Source organism: Manis javanica, chromosome 16 (assembly GCF_040802235.1).
Source record: "Manis javanica isolate MJ-LG chromosome 16, MJ_LKY, whole genome shotgun sequence".
In the NCBI taxonomy this organism is placed as follows: domain Eukaryota; kingdom Metazoa; phylum Chordata; class Mammalia; order Pholidota; family Manidae; genus Manis; species Manis javanica.
The window spans coordinates 32097466-32120046 of record NC_133171.1 but is presented as its reverse complement, the minus strand read 5'-3'; positions in this window follow the sequence as shown (position 1 = coordinate 32120046).

The following is a 22581-nucleotide window of genomic DNA, read 5'->3' as shown; positions in this document are numbered from 1 at the left end:
AAGACACACAGGCACTGAACAACACACTAGAACAGATGGACCTAATAGACATCTATAGAACTTTACATCCAAAAGCAACAGGATATACATTCTTCTCAAGTGCACATGGAACATTCTCTAGAATAGACCACATACTAGCTCACAAAAAGAGCCTCAGTAAATTCCACAATATTGAAATTCTACCAACCAATTTTTCAGACCACAAAGGTATGAAAGTAGAAATAAATTCTACAAAGAAAACAAAAAGGCTCACAAACACATGGAGGCTTAACAACATGCTACTAAATAATCAATGGATCAATGAACAAATCAAAATAGAGATCAAGGAATATATAGAAACAAATGACAACAACAACACTAAGCCCCAACTTCTGTGGGATGCAGCGAAAGCAGTCTTAAGAGGAAAGTATATAGCAATCCAGGCACACTTGAAGAAGGAAGAACAATCCCAAATGAATAGTCTAACATCAGAATTATTAAAACTGGAAAAAGAAGAACAAATGAGGCCTAAAGTCAGCAGAAGGAGGGACATAATAAAGATCAGAGAAGAAATAAACAAAATTGAGAAGAATAAAACAATAGCAAAAATCAACGAAACCAAGAGCTGGTTCTTTGAGAAAATAAACAAAATAGATAAGCCTCTAGCCCAACTTATTAAGAGAAAAAGAGAGTCAACACAAATCAACATAATCAGAAATGAGAATGGAAAAATCACGACAGACTCCACAGAAATACAAAGAATTATTAAAGACTACTATGAAAACCTATATGCCAACAAGCTGGAAAACCTAGAAGAAATGGACAACTTCCTAGAAAAATACAACCTCCCAAGACTGACCAAGGAAGAAACACAAAAGTTAAACAAACCAATTACAAGCAAAGAAATTGAAACAGTAATCAAAAAACTACCCAAGAACAAAACCCCGGGGCCGGACGGATTTACCTCGGAATTTTATCAGACACACAGAGAAGACATAATACCCATTCTCCTTAAAGTGTTCCACAAAATAGAAGAAGAGGGAATACTACCAAACTCATTCTATGAAGCCAACATCACCCTAATACCAAAACCAGGCAAAGACCCCACCAAAAAAGAAAATTACAGACCAATATCCCTGATGAACGTAGATGCAAAAATACTCAATAAAATATTAGCAAACAGAATTCAACAGTATATCAAAAGGATCATACACCATGACCAAGTGGGGTTCATCCCAGGGATGCAAGGATGGTACAACATTCGAAAATCCATCAACATCATCCACCACATCAACAAAAAGAAAGACAAAAACCACATGATCATCTCCATAGATGCTGAAAAAGCATTTGACAAAATTCAACATCCATTCATGATAAAAACTCTCAGCAAAATGGGAATAGAGGGCAAGTACCTCAACATAATAAAGGCCATATATGATAAACCCACAGCCAGCATTATACTGAACAGCGAGAAGCTGAAAGCATTTCCACTGAGATCGGGAACCAGACAGGGATGCCCACTCTCCCCACTGTTATTTAACATAGTACTGGAGGTCCTAGCCACGGCAATCAGACAAAACAAAGAAATACAAGGAATCCAGATTGGTAAAGAAGAAGTTAAACTGTCACTATTTGCAGATGATATGATACTGTACATAAAAAACCCTAAAGACTCCACTCCAAAACTACTAGAACTGATATCGGAATACAGCAAAGTTGCAGGATACAAAATCAACACACAGAAATCTGTAGCTTTCCTATACACTAACAACGAATCAATAGAAAGAGAAATCAGGAAAACAATTCCATTCACCATTGCATCAAAAAGAATAAAATACCTAGGAATAAACCTAACCAAGGAAGTGAAAGACTTATACTCTGAAAACTACAAGTCACTCTTAAGAGAAATTAAAGGGGACACTAATAAATGGAAACTCATCCCATGCTCATGGCTAGGAAGAATTAATATCGTCAAAATGGCCATCCTGCCGAAAGCAATATACAAATTTGATGCAATCCCTCTCAAATTACCAGCAACATTCTTCAATGAATTGGAACAAATAATTCAAAAATTCATATGGAAACACCAAAGACCCCGAATAGCCAAAGCAATCCTGAAAAAGAAGAATAAAGTAGGGGGGATCTCACTCCCCAACTTCAAGCTCTACTACAAAGCCATAGTAATCAAGACAATTTGGTACTGGCACAAGAACAGAGCCACAGACCAGTGGAACAGATTAGAGACCCCAGAAATTAACCCAAACATATATGGTCAATTAATATTTGATAAAGGAGCCATGGACATACAATGGCAAAATGACAGTCTCTTCAACAGATGGTGCTGGCAAAACTGGACAGCTACATGTAGGAGAATGAAACTGGACCATTGTCTAACCCCATATACAAAGGTAAACTCAAAATGGATCAAAGACCTGAATGTAAGTCACGAAACCATTAAACTCTTGGAAAAAAACATAGGCAAAAACCTCTTAGACATAAACATGAGTGATCTCTTCTTGAACATATCTCCCCGGGCAAGGAAAACAACAGCAAAAATGAGCAAGTGGGACTACATTAAGCTGAAAAGCTTCTGTACAGCGAAAGACACCATCAATAGAACAAAAAGGAACCCTACAGTATGGGAGAATATATTTGAAAATGACAGATCTGATAAAGGCTTGACGTCCAGAATATATAAAGAGCTCACACGCCTCAACAAACAAAAAACAAATAACCCAATTAAAAAATGGGCAGAGGAACTGAACAGACAGTTCTCCAAAAAAGAAATACAGATGGCCAAGAGACACATGAAAAGATGCTCCACATCGCTAATTATCAGAGAAATGCAAATTAAAACTACAATGAGGTATCACCTCACACCAGTAAGGATAGCTGCCATCCAAAAGACAAACAACAACAAATGTTGGCGAGGCTGTGGAGAAAGGGGAACCCTCCTACACTGCTGGTGGGAATGTAAATTAGTTCAACCATTGTGGAAAGCAGTATGGAGGTGCATCAAAATGCTCAAAACAGACCTACCATTTGACCCAGGAATTCCACTCCTAGGAATTTACCCTAAGAACGCAGCAATCAAGTTTGAGAAAGACAGATGCACTCCTATGTTTATCGCAGCACTATTTACAATAGCCAAGAATTGGAAGCAACCTAAATGTCCATCAGTAGATGAATGGATAAAGAAGATGTGGTACATATACACAATGGAATACTACTCAGCCATAAGAAGTGGAAAAATCCAACCATTTGCAGCAACATGGATGGAGCTGGAGAGTATTATGCTCAGTGAAATAAGCCAAGCGGAGAAAGAGAAATACCAAATGATTTCACTCATCTGAGGAGTATAGGAACAAAGGAAAAACTGAAAGAACAAAACAGCAGCAGAATTACAGAACCCAAAAATGGACTAACAGGTACCAAAGGGAAAGGAACTGGGGAGGATGGGTGGGCAGGGAGGGATAAGGGGGGGGAAGAAGAAGGGGGGTATTAAGATTAGCATGCATGGGGGGGAGGGAGAAAGGGGAGGGTGGGCTGCACAACACAGAGAGGACAAGTAGTGACTCTACAACATTTTGCTAAGCTGATGGACAGTAACCGTAATGTGGTTGTTAGGGGGGACCTGATATAGGGGAGAGCATAGTAAACATAGTATTCTTCAGGTAAGTGTAGATTAAAAATTTAAAAAAAAAAAAAAGAAAGAAAGAAAGAAAAGGGGGATTACTCCTTAACAGGATAAAACTATTGGTAAATCAAAGATCAACGCATGCTTTAAATATCCTTAATGTTGATCACTTAAAGGGTGTCAGATGATCAGCTATGGAGGTACTCTTTTCTGATAATATTCCTTTCTCTTAATAAAAAAAAAAAAAAAAAGCAGTTCCTGTGTGCTGACCTCCAATGAGTTCTGCACAGTGGTATAGAGGGCATGTCAAAGTGTGGGCAAAGGGTCTGTTTGTTTCTACGCAGAAGATCAAGGCCTAGCTTGGATACCCAGAAAATGAACTAAGATACGATATGAGGAGGAGCTTCCGGCATCAGCACTCTCTGGAGGACTCGTGCCGGGGGATGATCATCAAAAAGCCTCCACAGGGATCCGGACGATGCTGCGGTTGTGGCTGCATCCAGCCCACCATCTCCTGGACTTGCCATGAGAAGGAGGAGGGAGATGTCTAGGCTGGCATGTGCATACAGTGAGACAACGAATTTGACTGGATCTGTACTGTTGGAACTCAACCAGGAGTTGGGAGGGGTGCAAGTTGTAGCACCCCAAAATCTCATGACTATAGACTATCTATGGTTAAAAGAACATATGGGATGTGAACAGATCCCAGAAATGGGCTGCTTTAATTTGTCTGATTGTTCAAGTACAGTTGGAAAATATCCATCATATCATAGATAAATTTTCACAAATGCCTAGGGTGCCTAAATGGTTTTCTTGGCTTCACTGGAGATGGCTGGTAATTATAGATTTGCTTTGTTTATGTCACCGTATTCCTATTATGTCAATATGTGTGTGCAAATTAGTTAGTAGTTTAAAACCTATACATACTTAAGGTACTATACAAGAAGATATGTCAAAGAAATAATCAATCCTCCCAAGTTTCCTTCATATGCTACATCTATAGCTTTTCTTCTTCCTTCCTAATTACAAACTTTAAATAGAATTCGTGCCTCATATCGAATTTACCGAGTATCATAATTCCTCCAGGTGGTAAAGATACCTCGAGACAAGTGCTGGGCATAGAAGCCACAGGGCATAAATCTGCAAAGAAGTAAAAAGCTAACCTTTGCAAACAATATGGCTTCTCTCTCACTTACCAACTTTACATTTCCCTGTATGGCCCCGGAAGATGACTGGTTAGCCAGAGACGGGTAAGATTCCTCAAGGGAGGAACAACCTAAGACAGGCACAGTCGCAGGGGGGCCATCAGGTGAGAATTTGGGGATCAACAGAGGTGAGGCTCAGAACCTCACCCCCCCTGCTTTGAGAGAAATCTTCTGCATCCGTGGATGTTTTGCTGCCCTTGTCTAGCCTGGATTAATACTTAGTCCATAGGCACACACCTGATCATCTGATCATCTACATTTGCCTTCTTACAGCACTAAACTATGTTTTCTACCTTTATCTTGCATCTACCTACCACTTCAGCATTTTATTAAAAATAAAAATAATAATAATAATAGGAGAAATGTGGGATCAACATATAAATCAAGTACAAAAATCAAATGAATATTCATATTTGACCTGATGGTTTATAGGTCATATTGCATGATCAAAACCGAAAGTTTCTGTGATGACTGCCCTTGTACTGTTCACCATGTAAGAATTTATTCACTCTGTAAGAATTCGTTCACCATGTAAGAACTTGTTCGTTATGCTTCAGAAGATTGGAGACTGACGAGAATTAGGCTTGAGATGGATTAATGATTGTACATTGAGCATTGACCCCCCTATACTGAATTTTATTGTTGTTAACAACCATTTGATCAATAAATATGAGAGATGCCCTCTCAAAAAAAAAAAAAAAAAAAAAAAAAAAAAAAATTGTTCCTATTACTTTCTAATATATAGTCTTATATATCTGGAAACTTCAGAAATATGATTCCCATTATTACATAATTGATACACATATCTAAATGTCCTAGTAAATATGGACAAATACACATAGCTGCAACTGCAGTCCTAAGAAAAAGATTGATTAACCAGTCAAGTATTATTAAAATTATCTTCTGGGCCTCCTTTGGATATCTAGTATCTTTTAAAGCTACAATTTACTACATATAAATAATTTGGATTCTGGGTACTATTAAACAAATAAAAATTTAATTTCTTGCATCTTTCCCAAAAAATGCCTGATCATTGACCTTAATTATCTAAAAGATCACACATAAAGTTTCCCAAATTAAACAGGGTTAAGTGATGTTTATACTTTCCTACAGGCCTTTATTCTTCACTGAGCAAATGGTAATCAGTGCAAACATAGGCAATATAACTTAGTTCATGACAGGAGACAGATGCTCAAGCCTACAGATATTAAAATCAAATGCTTCAAACAGCTAAGATTTTATGACCACCCTTATTATTTATATATCCCCAAAGTAACAATACAACTGCTATGTTTCACAAATCTATAGAAATCTATAGTTTCTTCATATAAATTACTGTAACATCCATTACTGCAGTGCAAATACAATATAAAATATTCACTAGTTCACAGAAAAAAAGCATAGGCCAAATTCTTATATCATTTGTCCTATGTAACACAGGAATGTGTGAAAAACATATTCATATATGCAGATTTATACATGAAAGTGAATTTATACAACTATGGTTTGTGACCATTATTTAATCAATATGGGGGTCTGCTAGTCAGTCAGTAATGAGAGCTTTCCATATACCCTGAAACTGAATATGGTAGCTAAACTTGTTCTCAAGAGAATTTACCTGAACTTGAAAACTCTAAAAACAATCATATTCATGTCATTTTCATGCTGTTTCAAAAAGATGTTCTGTCCAGTAATGTAAAATGAACAGAATGCTAAACTCGGACTGATTTTTCCATATTCTTTCCCTGTTTTCTCTCCCACCATCCCTGGTGAACAGATACTCATTTTTTCAGATGTAGAAAACAATCTGAGCCCCAGCAACTGTGCATGTTACAAAGACCTAGAGGCTTGACGTCGTGATGGTGAATTTCTCCCAGTAGCTGTGTTTCAGCAGATGCTCGCCCAGCAGCGATCCACAGCCATGAAGAACACAAAGAAAAACAGGGCGGCCTACGAATGGGAAAAAACCTCAGGCTCCGCCAGCTGTTTCACTTCCAGGGCTGCTGGAATATGAGAACAGGAAGGACAATATGAGAGCCCCAAAACATTCCACCACAGTGTAAACGCTTGTAATGGGGAGATTTTCTGTTTGAACCCACTGGGAGGAGGGCTTATGAGATACGTGGACAGGGTAGGAGGGACAACCCTGAAAATCACAGGAACTGATATTTCTATGGCTTGTTGATTGATTGAGACAGGCCAAATTGGCCGAATCTTCAAATTGCATTTTAAATTGCTGCATTTATGGAAAACTAGCCAAAACATTAAAGTGGATAATGTTAAATATATTACATATTGTGCATGATTCATTATATGAGGATTATAATTCTCATCGTTTTAATTGGTGCTTTTATCCTATTGATTACCATTTTCTGATACTTGGATTACAGGACAAGAGGAATATTTCATTGTTCAGATTTTTTTTTTAAACTGCAAGAAATATAATTAAAATATATCAGTCTTCTCATATTGAAAGCTCCAAATGTGTGGTGTAGTCACATTTGACAGTTCTCTGGTTTTAGGCAGTATCTACAATAGCACCAAATTTCAATGAAATTCAAAATTTAGCCAACTATTCATGGAATTTTCAGGGCTGCCTTGTCGAGTTGTGCAAACTGTTTGAGGAATCTGACAAATATCAACTTCTAATAATTGGAAAATGTTATGCTGATAAGTCTTTTGTTTTTTAATCCATATAAATAGTTTATTTCACAATATCTTTTAAAAAATGTATTAAAACTCCCTCAGTCATCAATTCAATAATGGTTAACAAAATCAGTTCTAGTTTGGTTAACTAACTTCTCATTTAAAGAAAGCCTGCTGTGATGGACTGATTGAAACGCGGCTGCACTAACAGATCAAATTCATCAAAGCAGTAAAATTAGTTGAGAATTAAAGAACAAGTCTAACGTCATAGACACTATGCAGCAACATAGCATAGCAATTTAGCCACATTTTAAAAATCATTTATTTTTGTAACATAGTTGATAGGAGTTTTCTATTGGTATTATAAAATTATTTTCTTCTGCAGTTAATTTTCTATAACTTTATAGTTAATGTTATGATCCTCATCTTAATTCATCACTTGCATCAACTGGCTATGTCATTTTTCATCATTTTAATCTGAGCCAAAGCTTTCTCATTTACTCCTTGGAGCTTGAAGAAGTTGAGCTTAATTTTCTCTACAATGGTTTTAGCCCTAAAGTTGTGGTGTTCTCTTCCTTTTTGGACCTACACATTTTGGTCTAAGATCTATATTTATGAATATTTTGTTTTTTGTCTTCCAGTTATAATGTTTGCCTTTTAAGATTATATAGCTTTTACAAATAACCCGAATAAAAAATAGGCAGAGGATATGAACAGACACTTCTCCAAAGAAGAAACTCAGATGGCCAACAGGCACATGAAAAGATGCTCCACACACACAAAAAAGATGCTCCACATTGCTAATTATCAGGGAAATGCAAATTAAAACCACAATAAGATACCACCTCACACCAGTTAGGATGGCCAGCATCAAAAAGACTAAGAACAACTAATGCTGGCAAGGATGTGGAGAAAGGGGAACCCTCCTACACTGCTGGTGGGAATGTAAATTAGTTCAACCATTGTGGAAAGCAATACGGAGGTTCCTCAAAAACTAAAAATAGAAATGCCATTTGACCCAGAAATTCCACACCTAGGAATTTACCCAAGGAATACAAGTTCTTAGATTCAAAAAGACAGATGCACCCCTATGTTTATTGCAGCACTATTTACAATAGCCAAGAAATGGAAGCAACCTAAGTGTCCATCAGCAGATGAATGGATAAAGAAGATGTGGTACATATACACAATGGAATACTATTCAGCCATAAGAAAGAAACAAATCCTACCATTTGCAGTGACATGGATGGAGCTAGAGGGTATTATGCTCAGTGAAATAAGCCAGGCAGAAAAAGACAAGTGCCAAATGATTTCCTTCATTTGTGGAGTATAAAAATGAAGCAAAACTGAAGGAACAAAACAGCAGCAGACTCACAAACTCCAAGAAGGGACTAGTGGTTACCAAAGGGGAGGGGTGGGGAAGGGCGGGTGGGGAGGGAGGGAGAAAGGGATTGAGAGGTATTATGATTGGCACACATGGTGTAGGGGATCATAGGGAAGACAGTGTAGCACAGAGAAGACAAGTAGGGACTCTGTGGCATCTTACTACACTAATGGACAGTGATGGCAATGAGGTACAGGGGGACTCGATTATATGGGTGAATGTAGTGACCACATTGTTTTTCATGTGAAACCTTCATAAGAGTTGTATATCAATAATACCTTAACAAAAAAAACTGTAAAATAAATAACAGGACTCGAAAGAATGCTTGTTGATGTCAGTTACATCTATTGGTATTTACTGTATTTGATATTGTAATCTGAAAAAATAAAGATTATATAGCTTTTATAAAGCAAATTGAGAACATTTTCATCTTTTTCTGTGATACTTGTATTACATTCCTAACAATACACAGAATTATACTACACAATTTCCAACAAAGATTTATTTTTACTCTTTGGAACATCAGAGTCAATCTCGTTGAAAACAACAGTAACAACGTTGGCCCAAGACCCTCTACAACCCTAAAATAAGCAATAACTAAGTAATAAATTCTTTTGCTTAGAAAATGTTCCTTCAGGATATAATCACACATGTATTTATACTTCACTGGGAAGACTTGCCATCACTTTCAATGTGCCCAGTGGGAACCAAAATAAGAATATAATTGTTCTTCAAAGAAAACTTATTCCAAAAAGTACAAATAGAACCTTGCAAACAGATCCTAGATTAAAGTTATGTCCTCAAAATATTAAAGATTCATATAAATTTCTAGCATTACTAAAAAAAAAAAAACAGCTTACTTATACTATAACCCCAACAATTTTGCGTGCTGACTATACAGCTGAAAAGTCAGCTTTGGGTTCAAGTTGAGCATTGAATGGATCCTTTATCCCAAATTCAGGAATTACAATAGGCCTAAAAATGATAGAAAATAAAAATACACCTTGCAGAATTCATTTGCATGCTGGACAATATACAAGTACTTAGAAAATAAAAAAATGTCCTTAATAATCTGGTAGAAAAAGTAAAAGTAAATTTTTTTAAATTAAAATAATTTTTCCATATTTTGGAGGGAAATTTTATGAGATCTGAAGGGATTTCTAGCTGTAAATGTTTTAGGAACTCACCCCTGGCTCCATACTATGTTATGCCATGTGATTGGTACCACACAGCTACGCTCTCTGTGAACATGGATCACAGCTCATTCGGGCTCTATTGAATTACTATCCCCACCCATCAACTCGGATCTCACCCCAAGAGTTGCTGTGATTTCAAGATTTCAGCATCCCTAATATCACACATTTCTGCAAGACTGTAAGATAAAACCTTCCACTGTTATTTATCCTCCATTCAAAGATTTTTTTTCGTGGCTGGAAAGAGCATTTTGGAGTCATTTATAACAGCCAGCATGGATTTAGCACTCACTACATGCCAGGCCTATACTAAGCACTTTAACAAATATTATCTCAGTTAATTCTCTCTCTGTCTCTGCAAGGTGGTACTCAGTGCCTCTATTTTACAGGTAAGGAAACTGAGGCTCCAGGTGGTTGCCTGCTTTGCTCAAGATCACACACTAATAACAGCTAGATGAAGTTTATTAAATTCATAAGGTCACTCACTCCTTCTATTATTTATGATTTATAGTTGATCCTTAAAATCCCCCACATTCATTTGTGCAGTTAGCTGGAATATAACCACACTTTTCTTTAGATTTGCTTCCAGCTAATTCTGTTGGCACTTACTAACAAGGCTAAAGTGGTCTTATTATTTATAATTCCTCTTCTGTCGTCTGTCATTGCCTTGACATCTCACTTCCTGTTTACTTAGTTAAAGGAAGTCTTCTAAAACCCAACCTTCTTATCTACCCTGGGGGAGCGCAAAAAGAACAAAGTCTACAAGCTATAGACAAGCAATCTGTTCCAGGCTAAGCATGAGTTACAGGATGAGAGTAGATGACTTGACGAGGAAACGGGGTGTTCCCCTCACCTGTACGAGGGCATTACTGCGACCTCAGCAGGAGGCAACCCTGCCAGGAGCATGTGCTCTTGGAACCAGACTGTGGGTTTGAGTCCCGTCTCCAACACTTTGTGTTTCCATTTGTTCATCAATAATATGGTATAACACCAAACCCATGAGGCTTTCTGGAGGATTAAATGACTTAATATATAAATAAATGCCTAGAGAGGTACTCAGAACCTAGTAAGCACTATGTAACATTATGATTTAAAGAAGGTTTCTAAAATACCTGTCAGATATATTCAAATAATTTCAAGAGTATATTTAAAGCATTAGGGTGTTTAAAGTATTTACTATTGTCAGTTATGAGTGTTACTTCCATTCTGTTCTCCATCCCCATTGGTACAGATAATAAAGAGCTTGCCAAATATGAGGACAGTTGGTTATAAGTCAACATCTACTATGTGGATGGGTGCCAGGGCGGGTATTTGCTTAGTTTTACTGAGTTGACTATTAAAACAGTGCAGAGACCCAGCTGCTGCTGAGAACTCCCAGGTGTGCACAGCCACAAACACTGTCACAGCCTGTCTGTCGCAGCCTGTCCTCATGCAAACTGCTCTGCTCAGGCTGCTCCCAGACTGAGCACTTAATGGTTAAGAGCTCAGAACCTGACGGTGCTGGGTTAAGCCCTCTTCTGCCACTTAATTCCCAGGTGGTTTTCTACACGTTACTTAACATCTCTTCTGTAGGATGCCAGTAATGGTCCAATCTCAAACTAAAGGAAAACAAAACTACATTGTAAGGGGTCTGGCCTGTGGCTGACTCTCTAAAAGGTATAGCTGTTGTTTTGATCGCTGTCACCTTTGTCACAGCCATCTCTGTTGTTTTCCTTCTTCTATCCTTCTATTATCCCAGCACCTTGCAGAATCCTCCATTCTCTCCCAGTCTAAGAGAAATGAGCTGAAGCTTGTCTAAGAGAAACAAAACACTGCAGGATTAAATAAAGATGCTGGAAAGACAAAGCACGAGAATCACCTACTAGTCTTTCCAATTCTCCAAAGCTTTCTCGCACGTAGGCTTTTAAAGTTACTCACACTCGCTTTAACTTAGTTAACTGACCTTCCTTCTTGTGGCTGGTTTCAGCCAAACAGAAAGAGGAAATGGTAGAGTTTTACTCAGGCTGGAGAAGTATTTAGGGTCAAGTTCCTTTCCTAAGTGGCTTACAGTGTGGGAGAGGGAAAATAAGAAAATAATTTCAAAAGGGTAAAAATTTAATAATAGGCTATTGCAAGTGTTGTTAAAGCTGTGAATGACTTTCATATAGACAAAAAGACTATTGAGAGTCCTTTCAGTGGCATGTTGGGGGCTTCCTGATTCTCTAAGAATCTGTGTCTTCTACTGTCTTTCACTGGAATATTCCACAGCCATGTAGAGATGGAAGTTAACCTGCAAAAAATTAACGGTGATACAGATGTTCCTTGCTCAGTTATGTAAATGGTTCCTGTTTTGGACAATGCAAGTGAATCAGTCCAGGTCATATACAGATCTCCATAAATCCAGTTTTCATTTGTAGTGGTTGTGACACCGTACTGGGTCACTCATTAATTGATGAGTTAAATAAAAGAGTTCACATGTGCTTTATTTTATGTTTATGAGAGACACAATTTTATCATTTGGAAAACTACCCTTTCATGAAAAGTACAAAATTAAGATGGAGGATCAAATGAGTAAATCCACTACAGTGAGTGATGAGATCAAGGAAGACTTGACAGAGCAACTTAACATGAAAAATGTTAAGAGAAATAAGAAATTTTCCAAGAAGACAAGAAGAAAGAAATTCTGGAAAGGGAAATAGCAGGCATGAAGACTCATGAAGGAGAAACGGTATTTAGTCAGGTGAGGTGCAAAAAAAAGGTAAGCTGTAGTTCTTACTGTCAGGAGCTTTACAACTAGAAGACAAGCAACTCAAACAAACCAGTATGACTCAGTGTAGTAAAAAGAAGCTAAAAAATGACAAGGATACTGTGACAACAGAGGGAAGCACATCAGATTCTAGAAAGGGAAACTAGGAAGGCTTTTTGGAAGAGTTACTGCTTGCGATGAGTCATGAGAAATGGATAGAAACCATCCAAATGGAGAACGAATAATGGATCTGAAGCTGAGGATAAAGCGCATGGAAGCATGGACTCTCTGGTAGATGAGAAAAGTGCTGACTCAGTGTATCCCAAATGCTACTCCTTCACAGAGTTCTCAACAACTAGGAGAAAAATGTAAACAGTAAGAGCTGTAGCTCTTCATTTATGCCTAAAACACCCTAGAAATGGGTCGTGAACAATCCCTTGCCCAGAAGTGTATCTTGCATGAAACAAACATCCTACCCACCATCCCAATGGCTTCTCTACCTACCCCCCAGGTTAATACTCAGTCAGTTCAGTGCCTGCCTCAGCACCCAGAAATCTCCCTCGGCCTCTCTCCCGTCGCTTTGCCCTCTTCTCCCTCCTTCTCCATCCTTCCCTGCTGAGATTCTGGGTCTTTCTTTCTCTGTCCCCTCGGTTGTCCCATGCCCCACTCAGGGCTTTACGTGAAGTCCTTACGGACGCCTCTGGAGAGAAGATGGGACCCCCAGACTGAGGTACCTGCAAGACAAACGAATCTTCCTCTTGCCTTGATTGCCTCTCCCAAGTTAAATCAATGTACTATTATGTTAATAAAGTCTGATGGAAAAGAAAAGAAAAATGGAGATAAATAGAAAGGAAATGTATCTTCTGCTGTACTCTCTAGGGAGATTTGTTTTTCATAAAGCAGTATTTATTTACTCTAAAGTATCATGGTTTATTCTGTACTAGTGAGTTTGTGTGGTGGGTGCATGTCAAATGCTCTTTTTTATGAAACATTAATTTTAATATCTCTTTTTGGCAAAGTAAAAAGTGGCCAGCCCCAAATCACTATCTCAATGTTGTTTTTATTGTCCTTCATGAAACCCACAAGTCAGAGAACTAGATCAGATAATATTCAAGAGATTTTCCAGCAAGACCAGATTAGTTAAATTCTTCAGGGCTAGGACTCTGTTGCAAACTATTAGGCTGTTGGTCCAGTGTTCTCTCAACAGTTACACACTTGAAGAACTCAGGGCATCTAAAACATATCACACACAACTTGGAAAGCATTACTAATACAATCAATGTCGGTTCCAGCACAGAGAAATCAGTTTAAGATGTATTTTGGTATTGCACTAAATTGGCATTCAGATTTGTAATCATAACATTCATATCGAACCTACCTAGCATTATATTCTCTGGACTCAAGGAGCTAAAAGATAATTTAGGTGATTATTCAATCTCATTTCAAAAACTCAAAGATAACGTATCAAAATTATTTATTTGCACTGACTCCTAACAAAACAAGTGGGATAGGTTGTTTGTAAAGGAGATTTTTTTTACTCACCATTAAAACAAAGCTTTCAAAACCTGAGCCACATGTTTCATGAGAGCAAAAGAGCAAAACCATTATATTCACCCTTCACAGGTGAAATACCATGTATTTGTAATGACTCACAGAGCCACACTCAAGCAATCTGAAATGACAAAAGAAGAATTTTTTCTGCATTTAAATAAAACACAAAGATGAGCCCAGAAAAAATGAATTCCATAATTTAATGACAGTTGACCAAAATATGTATGCTGATATGTTGCAGACTTTTTTTAATAATTGAAACATCAGCATGATAAACAATAAACTGGTTTTTTCTTTTTCACTTTAAAAATCTTTAACTCCCAGCAGAAGATGGTCAAAATAAGAGGCAACTCATACTGCACCAGTTTTTCTCAGACCAGACATCTGAGAGTCCTTATTAAGCACTAGTAATTCAATGCACGAATTAAATGATGCCTCTGTTTTAATTGGAATGCAAGCCATTTCTTATTGTGCCACAATGGTATTTTTTGTTAAATGTGACTGCCATTTAAATTTAACTTAGCACAGTAACAAAAAGTAACATTATGTGAACTTACACGCAACATAAACAGATGTGTTCCATATTATACTAAAAAGACAAATATACACATATAAATATAAATATGTGCATATATATACCTATCTTTAAAAAAAAAGGACACTGGAAATATAATCAGAAAATTATAACATCAGTTTTACCTGTAAGAGTTGGGTTAGAAACTTTTAGGGGGTGGAGCCAAGATAGCGGTGTGAGTAGAGCAGTGGAAATCTCCTCCCAAAACCACATATATCTATGAAAATATAACAAAGATAAATCTTCCTAGAATAAAGACCAGAGGACACAGGACAACATCCAGACAACATCCACACCTGCGAGAACCCAGCGCCTCATGAAGGGGGTAAGATACAAGCCCCAGCTCAGCAAGACCAGAGCGCCCCTCCCCCCAGCTCCTGGCAGGAGGAGAGGAGTCAGAGCAGGAGGGAGAAGGAGCCCAGGACTGCTGAGCACCAAGCCCCAGCCATCCGGACCAGACTGCAGACACAGTGCATGCACGGGGCCCTGGATACTAGGGAAACAGGGCAGCAAGAACAGCAAGAACAGTGGGCGGGTACCAGAGGCCGGCGCCTGAGGACAAAAGAAAAGCGAGCGGCCATTTTTGTTGTTGTTGTTGTTTTGTTTTGTTTTGGCGAGTGCTTTTTGGAAGGCTTAAAGGGGCAGGGACACATAGTCCAAAGGTAGGGAATCCGGTGATCTCTGGGCACTCTAACCCCCTGGGCAGCAGGGAGCATGGAGGCCCCTTACAGAGACAAATAGCCTCCCGGCCACTCCTCCTTCAATGCAACTGCACCATTTTGGAGCAGCAGCCCGAGCCAGGCCACGCCCACAGCAACAGCAGAGATAAACTCCATAGCAGCTGGGCAGGAAGCAGAAGCCCTGTCTGCATGCAACTTCCAGCACAAGCCACTAGAGGTCACTGTTCTCCCAGAAGAGGAAGGCCACAAACCAACAAGAAGGGGAGTTCTTCCAACAGTCACTCATCCCAGCTCTGCAAACTATTCCTACCACCATGAAAAGGCAAAATTACAGGCAAACCAAGATCACAGAGGCAACACCAGAGAAGGAGACAGACTTAACCAGTCTTCCTGAAAAAGAATTCAAAATAAAAATCATAAACATGCTGACAGAGATAGAAAGAAAAATGCAAGAGCAATGGGATGAAGTCTGGAGGGAGATCACAGATGTCAGGAAGGATATTACAGAAGTGAAACAAACTCTGGAAGGATTTATAAGCAGAACGCATAAGGTGCAACAGGCCATTGCTGGAATTGAAACCAGAGAACAAGAACGCATAGAAGCTGACACAGAGAGAGATAAAAGGATCTCCAGGAATGAAACAATATTAAGAGAACTGTGTGACCAATCCAAAAGGAACAATATCCGTATTATAGGGGTACCAGAAGAAGAAGAGAGAGGAAAAGGGATAGAAAGTGTCTTTGAAGAAATAATTGCTGAAAACTTCCCAAACCAGGGGAGGAAATAATCGAACAGACCATGGAAATACACAGAACCCCCAACAGAAAGGATACAAGGAGGACAACACCAAGACACATATTAATTAAAATGGCAAAGATCAAGGACAAGGAAAGAGTTTTAAAGGCAGCTAGAGAGAGAAAGCTCACCTATAAAGGAAAACCCATCAGGCTATCATCAGACTTCGCGACAGAAACCCTACAGGCCAGAAGAGAATGGCATGATATATTTAATGCAATGAAACAGAAGGGACTTGAACCAACGATACTGTATCCGGCACGACAATCATTTAAATATGATGGCGGGACTAAACAATTCCCAGACAAGCAAAAGCTGAGGGAATTTCCTTCCCACAAACCACCTCTACAGGGCATCTTACAGGGAGTTCTCTAGATGGGAGCACTCCTAAAAAGAGCACAGAACAAAACACCCAACATATGAATAATGGAGGAGGACGAATAAGAAGGAAGAGAAGAAAAGAATCTCCAGACAGTATATGAACAGCTCAATAAGCGAGCTAAGTTAGGTGGTAAGATACCAAAGAGGCTAACCTTGAACCTTTGGTAATCATGAATTTAAACCCTGCAATGGCAATAAGTACATATCTTTCAATAGTCACCCTAAATGTAAATGGACTTAATGCACCAATCAAAAGACACAGAGAAATAGAATGGATAAAAAAGCAAGACCCAGCTATATGCTGCTTACAAGAAACTCACCTCAAACCCAAAGACATGCACACACTAAAAGTCAAGGGATGGAAAAACATATTTCAGGCAAACAACAGCAAGAAGAAAGTAGGGGTTGCAGTACTAATATCAGACAAAATAGACTTCAAAAAAAAGAAAGTAACAAGAGATAAAGAAGGACACTACATAATGATAAAGGGCTCAGTCCAATAAGAGGATATAACCATTCTAAATATATATGCACCCAACACAGGAGCACCAGCACATGTGAAACAAATACTAACAGAAATAAAGGTGGAAATAGACTGCAATGCATTCATTTTAGGAGACTTCAACACACCACTCACCCCAAAAGATAGATACACCGGGCATAAAATACGTAAGGACACAGAAGCACTGAACAACACACTAGAACAGATGGACCTAACAGACATCTATAGAACTCTACATCCAAAAGCAACAGGATATACATTCTTCTCAAGTGCACATGGAACATTCTCCAGAATAGACCACATACTAGCTCACAAAAAGAACCTCAGTAAATTCCAAAATATTGAAATTCTACCATCCAGTTTTTCAGACCACAAAGGTATAAAACTAGAAATAAATTCTACAAAGACAACAAAAAGGCTCACAAACACATGGAGGCTTAACAACACGCTCCTAGATAATCAATGGATCAACGAACAAATTAAAATAGAGATCAAGGAATATATAGAAACAAATGACAACAACAACACAAAGGCCCAACCTCTGTGGGATGCAGCGAAAGCAGTCTTAAGAGGAAAGTATATAGCGATCCAGGCACACTTGAAGAAGGAAGAAAAATCCCAAATGAATAGTCTAACAGGATAATTATCTAAACTGGAAAAAGAAGAACAAATGACTCCTAAAGTCAGCAGAAGGAGGGACATAATGAAGATCAGAAAAGAAATAAACAAAATTAAGAAGAATAAAACAATAGCAAAAATCAACGAAACCAAGAGCTGGTTCTTTGAGAAAATAAACAAAATAGATAAGCCTCTAGCAAAACTTATTAAGAGAAAAAGAGAATCAACACAAATCAACAGAATAAGAAATGAGAATGGAAAAATCATGACAGACTCCACAGAAATACAAAGAATTATTAGAGACTAGTATGAAAACCTATATGCCAACAAGCTGGAAAACCTAGAAGAAATGGACAACTTCCTAGAAAAATACAACCTTCCAAGACTGACCAAGGAAGAAACACAAAAGTTAAACAAACCAATTACAAGCAAAGAAATTGAAACAGTAATCAAAAAACTACCCAAGAACAAAACCCCAGGGCGGGATGGATTTACCTCAGAATTTTATCAGACACACAGAGAAGACATAATACCCATTCTCCTTAAAGTGTTCCAAAAAATAGAAGAGGAGGGAATACTCCCAAACTCATTCTATGAAGCCAACATCACCCTAATACCAAAACCAGGCAAAGACCCCACCAAAAAAGAAAATTACAGACCAATATCCCTGATGAATGTAGATGCAAAAATACTCAATAAAATATTAGAAAACCAAATTCAAAAGTATATCAAAAGGATCATACACCATGAACAAGTGGGATTCATCCCAGGGATGCAAGGATGGTACAACATTCAAAAATCCATCAATATCATCCACCACATCAACAAAAAGAAAGACAAAAACCACATGATCATCTCCATAGATGCTGAAAAAGCATTTGACAAAATTCAACATCCACTCATGATAAAAACTATCAGCAAAATGGGAATAGAGGGCAAGTACCTCAACATAATAAAGGCCATATATGATAAACCCACAGCCAACATTATACTGAACAGCGAGAAGCTGAAAGCTTTTCCTCTGAGATCAGGAACCACACAGGGATGCCCACTCTCCCCACTGTTATTTAACATAGTACTGGAGGTCCTAGCCATGGCAATCACACAAAACAAAGAAAAACAAGGAATCCAGATTGGTAAAGAAGAAGTTAAACTGTCACTATTTGCAGATGACATGATACTGCACATAAGAAACCCTAAAGACTCCACCCCAAAACTACTAGAACTGATATTGGAATACAGCAAAGTTGCAGGATACAAAATTAACACACAGAAATCTGTAGCTTTCCGATACACTAACAATGAAACAACAGAAAGGGAAATCAGGAAAACAACTCCATTCACAATTGCATCAAAAAGAATAAAATACCTAGGAATAAACCTAACCAAAGAAGTGAAAGACTTATACTCTGAAAACTACAAGTCACTCTTAAGAGAAATTAAAGGGGACACTAACAAATGGAAATTCATCCCATGCTCATGGCTGGAAGAATTAATATTGTCAAAATGGCCATCCTGCCCAAAGCAATATACAGATTTGATGCAATCCCTATCAAATTACCAGCAACATTCTTCAATGAACTGGAACAAATAATTCAAAAATTCATATGGAAACACCAAAGACCCCAAACAGCCAAAGCAATCCTGAGAAAGAAGAATAAAGTAGGGGGGATCTCACTCCCCAACTTCAAGCTCTACTAGTAATCAAGACAATTTGGTACTGGCACAAGAACAGAGCCACAGACCAATGGAACAGACTAGAGATTCCAGACATTAACCCAAACATATATGGTCAATTAATATTTGATAAAGGAGCCATGGACATACAATGGCAAAATGACAGTCTCTTCAACAGACAGTGCTAGCAAAACTGGACAGCTACATGTAGGAGAATGAAACTGGACCATTTTCTAACCCCATATGCAAAAGTAAACTCAAAATGGATCAAAGACCTGAATGTAAGTCATGAAACCATTAAACTCTTGGAAAAAAACATAGGCAAAAACCTCTTAGACATAAACATGAGTGACCTCTTCTTGAACATATCTCCCCAGGCAAGGAAAACAACAGCAAAAATGAGCAAGTGGGGCTATATTAAGCTGAAAAGCTTCTGTACAGCAAAAGGCACCATCAATAGAACAAAAAGGAACCCTACAGTATGGGAGAATATATTTGTAAATGACAGATCTGATAAAGACTTGACATCCAAAATATATAAAGAGCTCACATGCCTCAACAAACAAAAAACAAATAATCCAATTAAAAAATGGGCAGAGGAACTGAACAGACAGTTCCCTAAAAAAGAAATACAGATGGCCAACAGACACATGAAAAGATGCTCCACATCGCTAATTATCAGAGAAATGCAAATTAAAACTACAATGAGGTATCACCTCACACCAGTAAGGATGGCTGCCATCCAAAAGACAAACAACAACAAATGTTGGCAAGGCTGTGAAGAAAGGGGAACCTTCCTACACTGCTGGTGGGAATGTAAATTAGTTCAACCGTTGTGAAAAGCAATATGGAGGTTCATCAAAATGCTCAAAACAGACCTACCATTTGACCCAGGAATTCCACTCCTAGGAATTTACCCTAAGAACGCAGCAATCAAGTTTGAGAAAGACAGATGCACCCCTATGTTTATCACAGCACTATTTACAATAGCCAAGAATTGGAAGCAACCTAAATGCCCATCAGTAGATGAATGGATAAAGAAGATGTGGTACATATACACAATGGAATATTACTCAGCCATAAGAAGAGGGCAAATCCTACCATTTGCAGCAACATGGATGGAGCTGTAGAATATTATGCTCAGTGAAATAGGCCAAGCAGAGAAAGAAATACCAAATGATTTCACTCATCAGTGGAGTATAAGAACAAAGGAAAAACTGAAGGAACAAAACAGCAGCAGAATCACAGAACCCAAGAATGGACTAACAGGTATCAAAGGGAAAGGGACTGGTGAGGATGGGTGGGAAGGGAGGGATAAGGGGGTGGGGCAAAGAAGGGGGGTATTAAGATTAGCATGCATGGGGGAATGGGAGAAAGGGGAGGGCTGTACAACACAGTGAAGACAAGTAGTGATTCTACAACATTTTGCTATGCTGATGGACAGTGACTATAAAGGGGTTTATAGGGGGGACCTGGTATAGGGGAGAGCCTAGCAAACATAATATTCTTCATGTAAGTGTAGATTAATGATAACAAAAAAAAAAGAAAGAAAGAAAAGGGGGATTACTCCCTGATAGGATGAAACTAACTGTAAATCAACGATTAATGCATGCTTTAAATATCCTTTATTTTGATCACTTAAAGGTTGTCAGATGATCGGCTATGGAGGTACATTTTCCTGATAATATTCCTTTCTCTTAAAAAAAAAGAAAAAACAGCAGTTCCTGTGTGGTGACCTCCAATGAGTTCTACACAATGGTATAAAGGGCATTTCATAGTGTGGGCAAAGGGTCTGTTTGTGTTTATACAGAGGATCAAAGCCTAATTTGGCTACCCAGAAAATGAACTAAGACACGATATGAAGAAGAACTTCCAACATCAGCACTCTCTGGAAGACTCATGCCAGAAGATGATCATCAAAAAACCTCAACAAAGATCCAGGTGCTGCTGCAGTTGTAGCTGCATTCATCCCACCCGTTCCTGGACTTGCCATGGGAATGAAGAAGGAGATATCTAAGCTGGCCTGTGCATACCGTAAAACAACAAATTTGACTGGATCTATACTGTTGGAACTCAACCAAGAATTAGAAGTGCAAGTTGTAGCGCTCCAAAATCTTACGACTACAGACTATCTACTGTTAAAAGAACATATGGGATGTGAACAGTTCCCAGGAATGGGTTGTTTTAATTTGTCTGATTTCTCTCAGACTCTTCAAGTTCAGTTGGACAATATCCACCATATCATAGATAAGTTTTCACAAATGCTTAGGGTACCTAACTGGTTTTCTTGGTTTCACTGGAGATGGCTGGTAATTATAGGTCTGCCTTGGTTATGTAACTATATTCCTATTATGTTAATGTGAGTGCACAATTTAATTAGTAGTTTAAAATATATATATGCTGAAGTTACTCTACAAGAAGATATGTCAAAGAAATAATCTTCCCATGTTATCTTCTGTCTGCTACTTCTATAGCTTTTCTTCTTCCTTCCTAATTACATCCCTTAAATAGAATTCGTGCCTCATATCGAATTTACTGAGTATCATAATTCTTCCAAGTGGTAAAGATACCTCAAGACAAATGCTGGGCATAAAAGCCACAGGGCATAAATCTGCAAAGAAGTAAAAAGCTAACCTTGTCAAACAATATTGCTTCTCTCTCACTTACCAACTTTACATTCCCCTGTATGGCCCCGGAAGAGAACTGGTTAGCCAGAGACGGATAAGATTCCTCAAGGGAGGAACAACCTAAGACAGGCACAGTCACAGGGGGGCCATCAGGTGAGAAATTGGGGATCAACAGAGGTAAGGCTTAGAACCTCACACCCCCTGTTTTGAGAGAAATCTGCCGCATCCGTGGATGTTTTATTGCCCTTGTCTAGCTTGGATTAACAAATAGTCTACAGGCACACACCTGATCATCTACATTTGCTCTCTTATAGCACTAAACTATGTTTTCTACCTTTATCCTGCATCTACCTACCACTTCAGCATTTTATTAAAAATAATAACAATAATAATAATAATAAAAAGG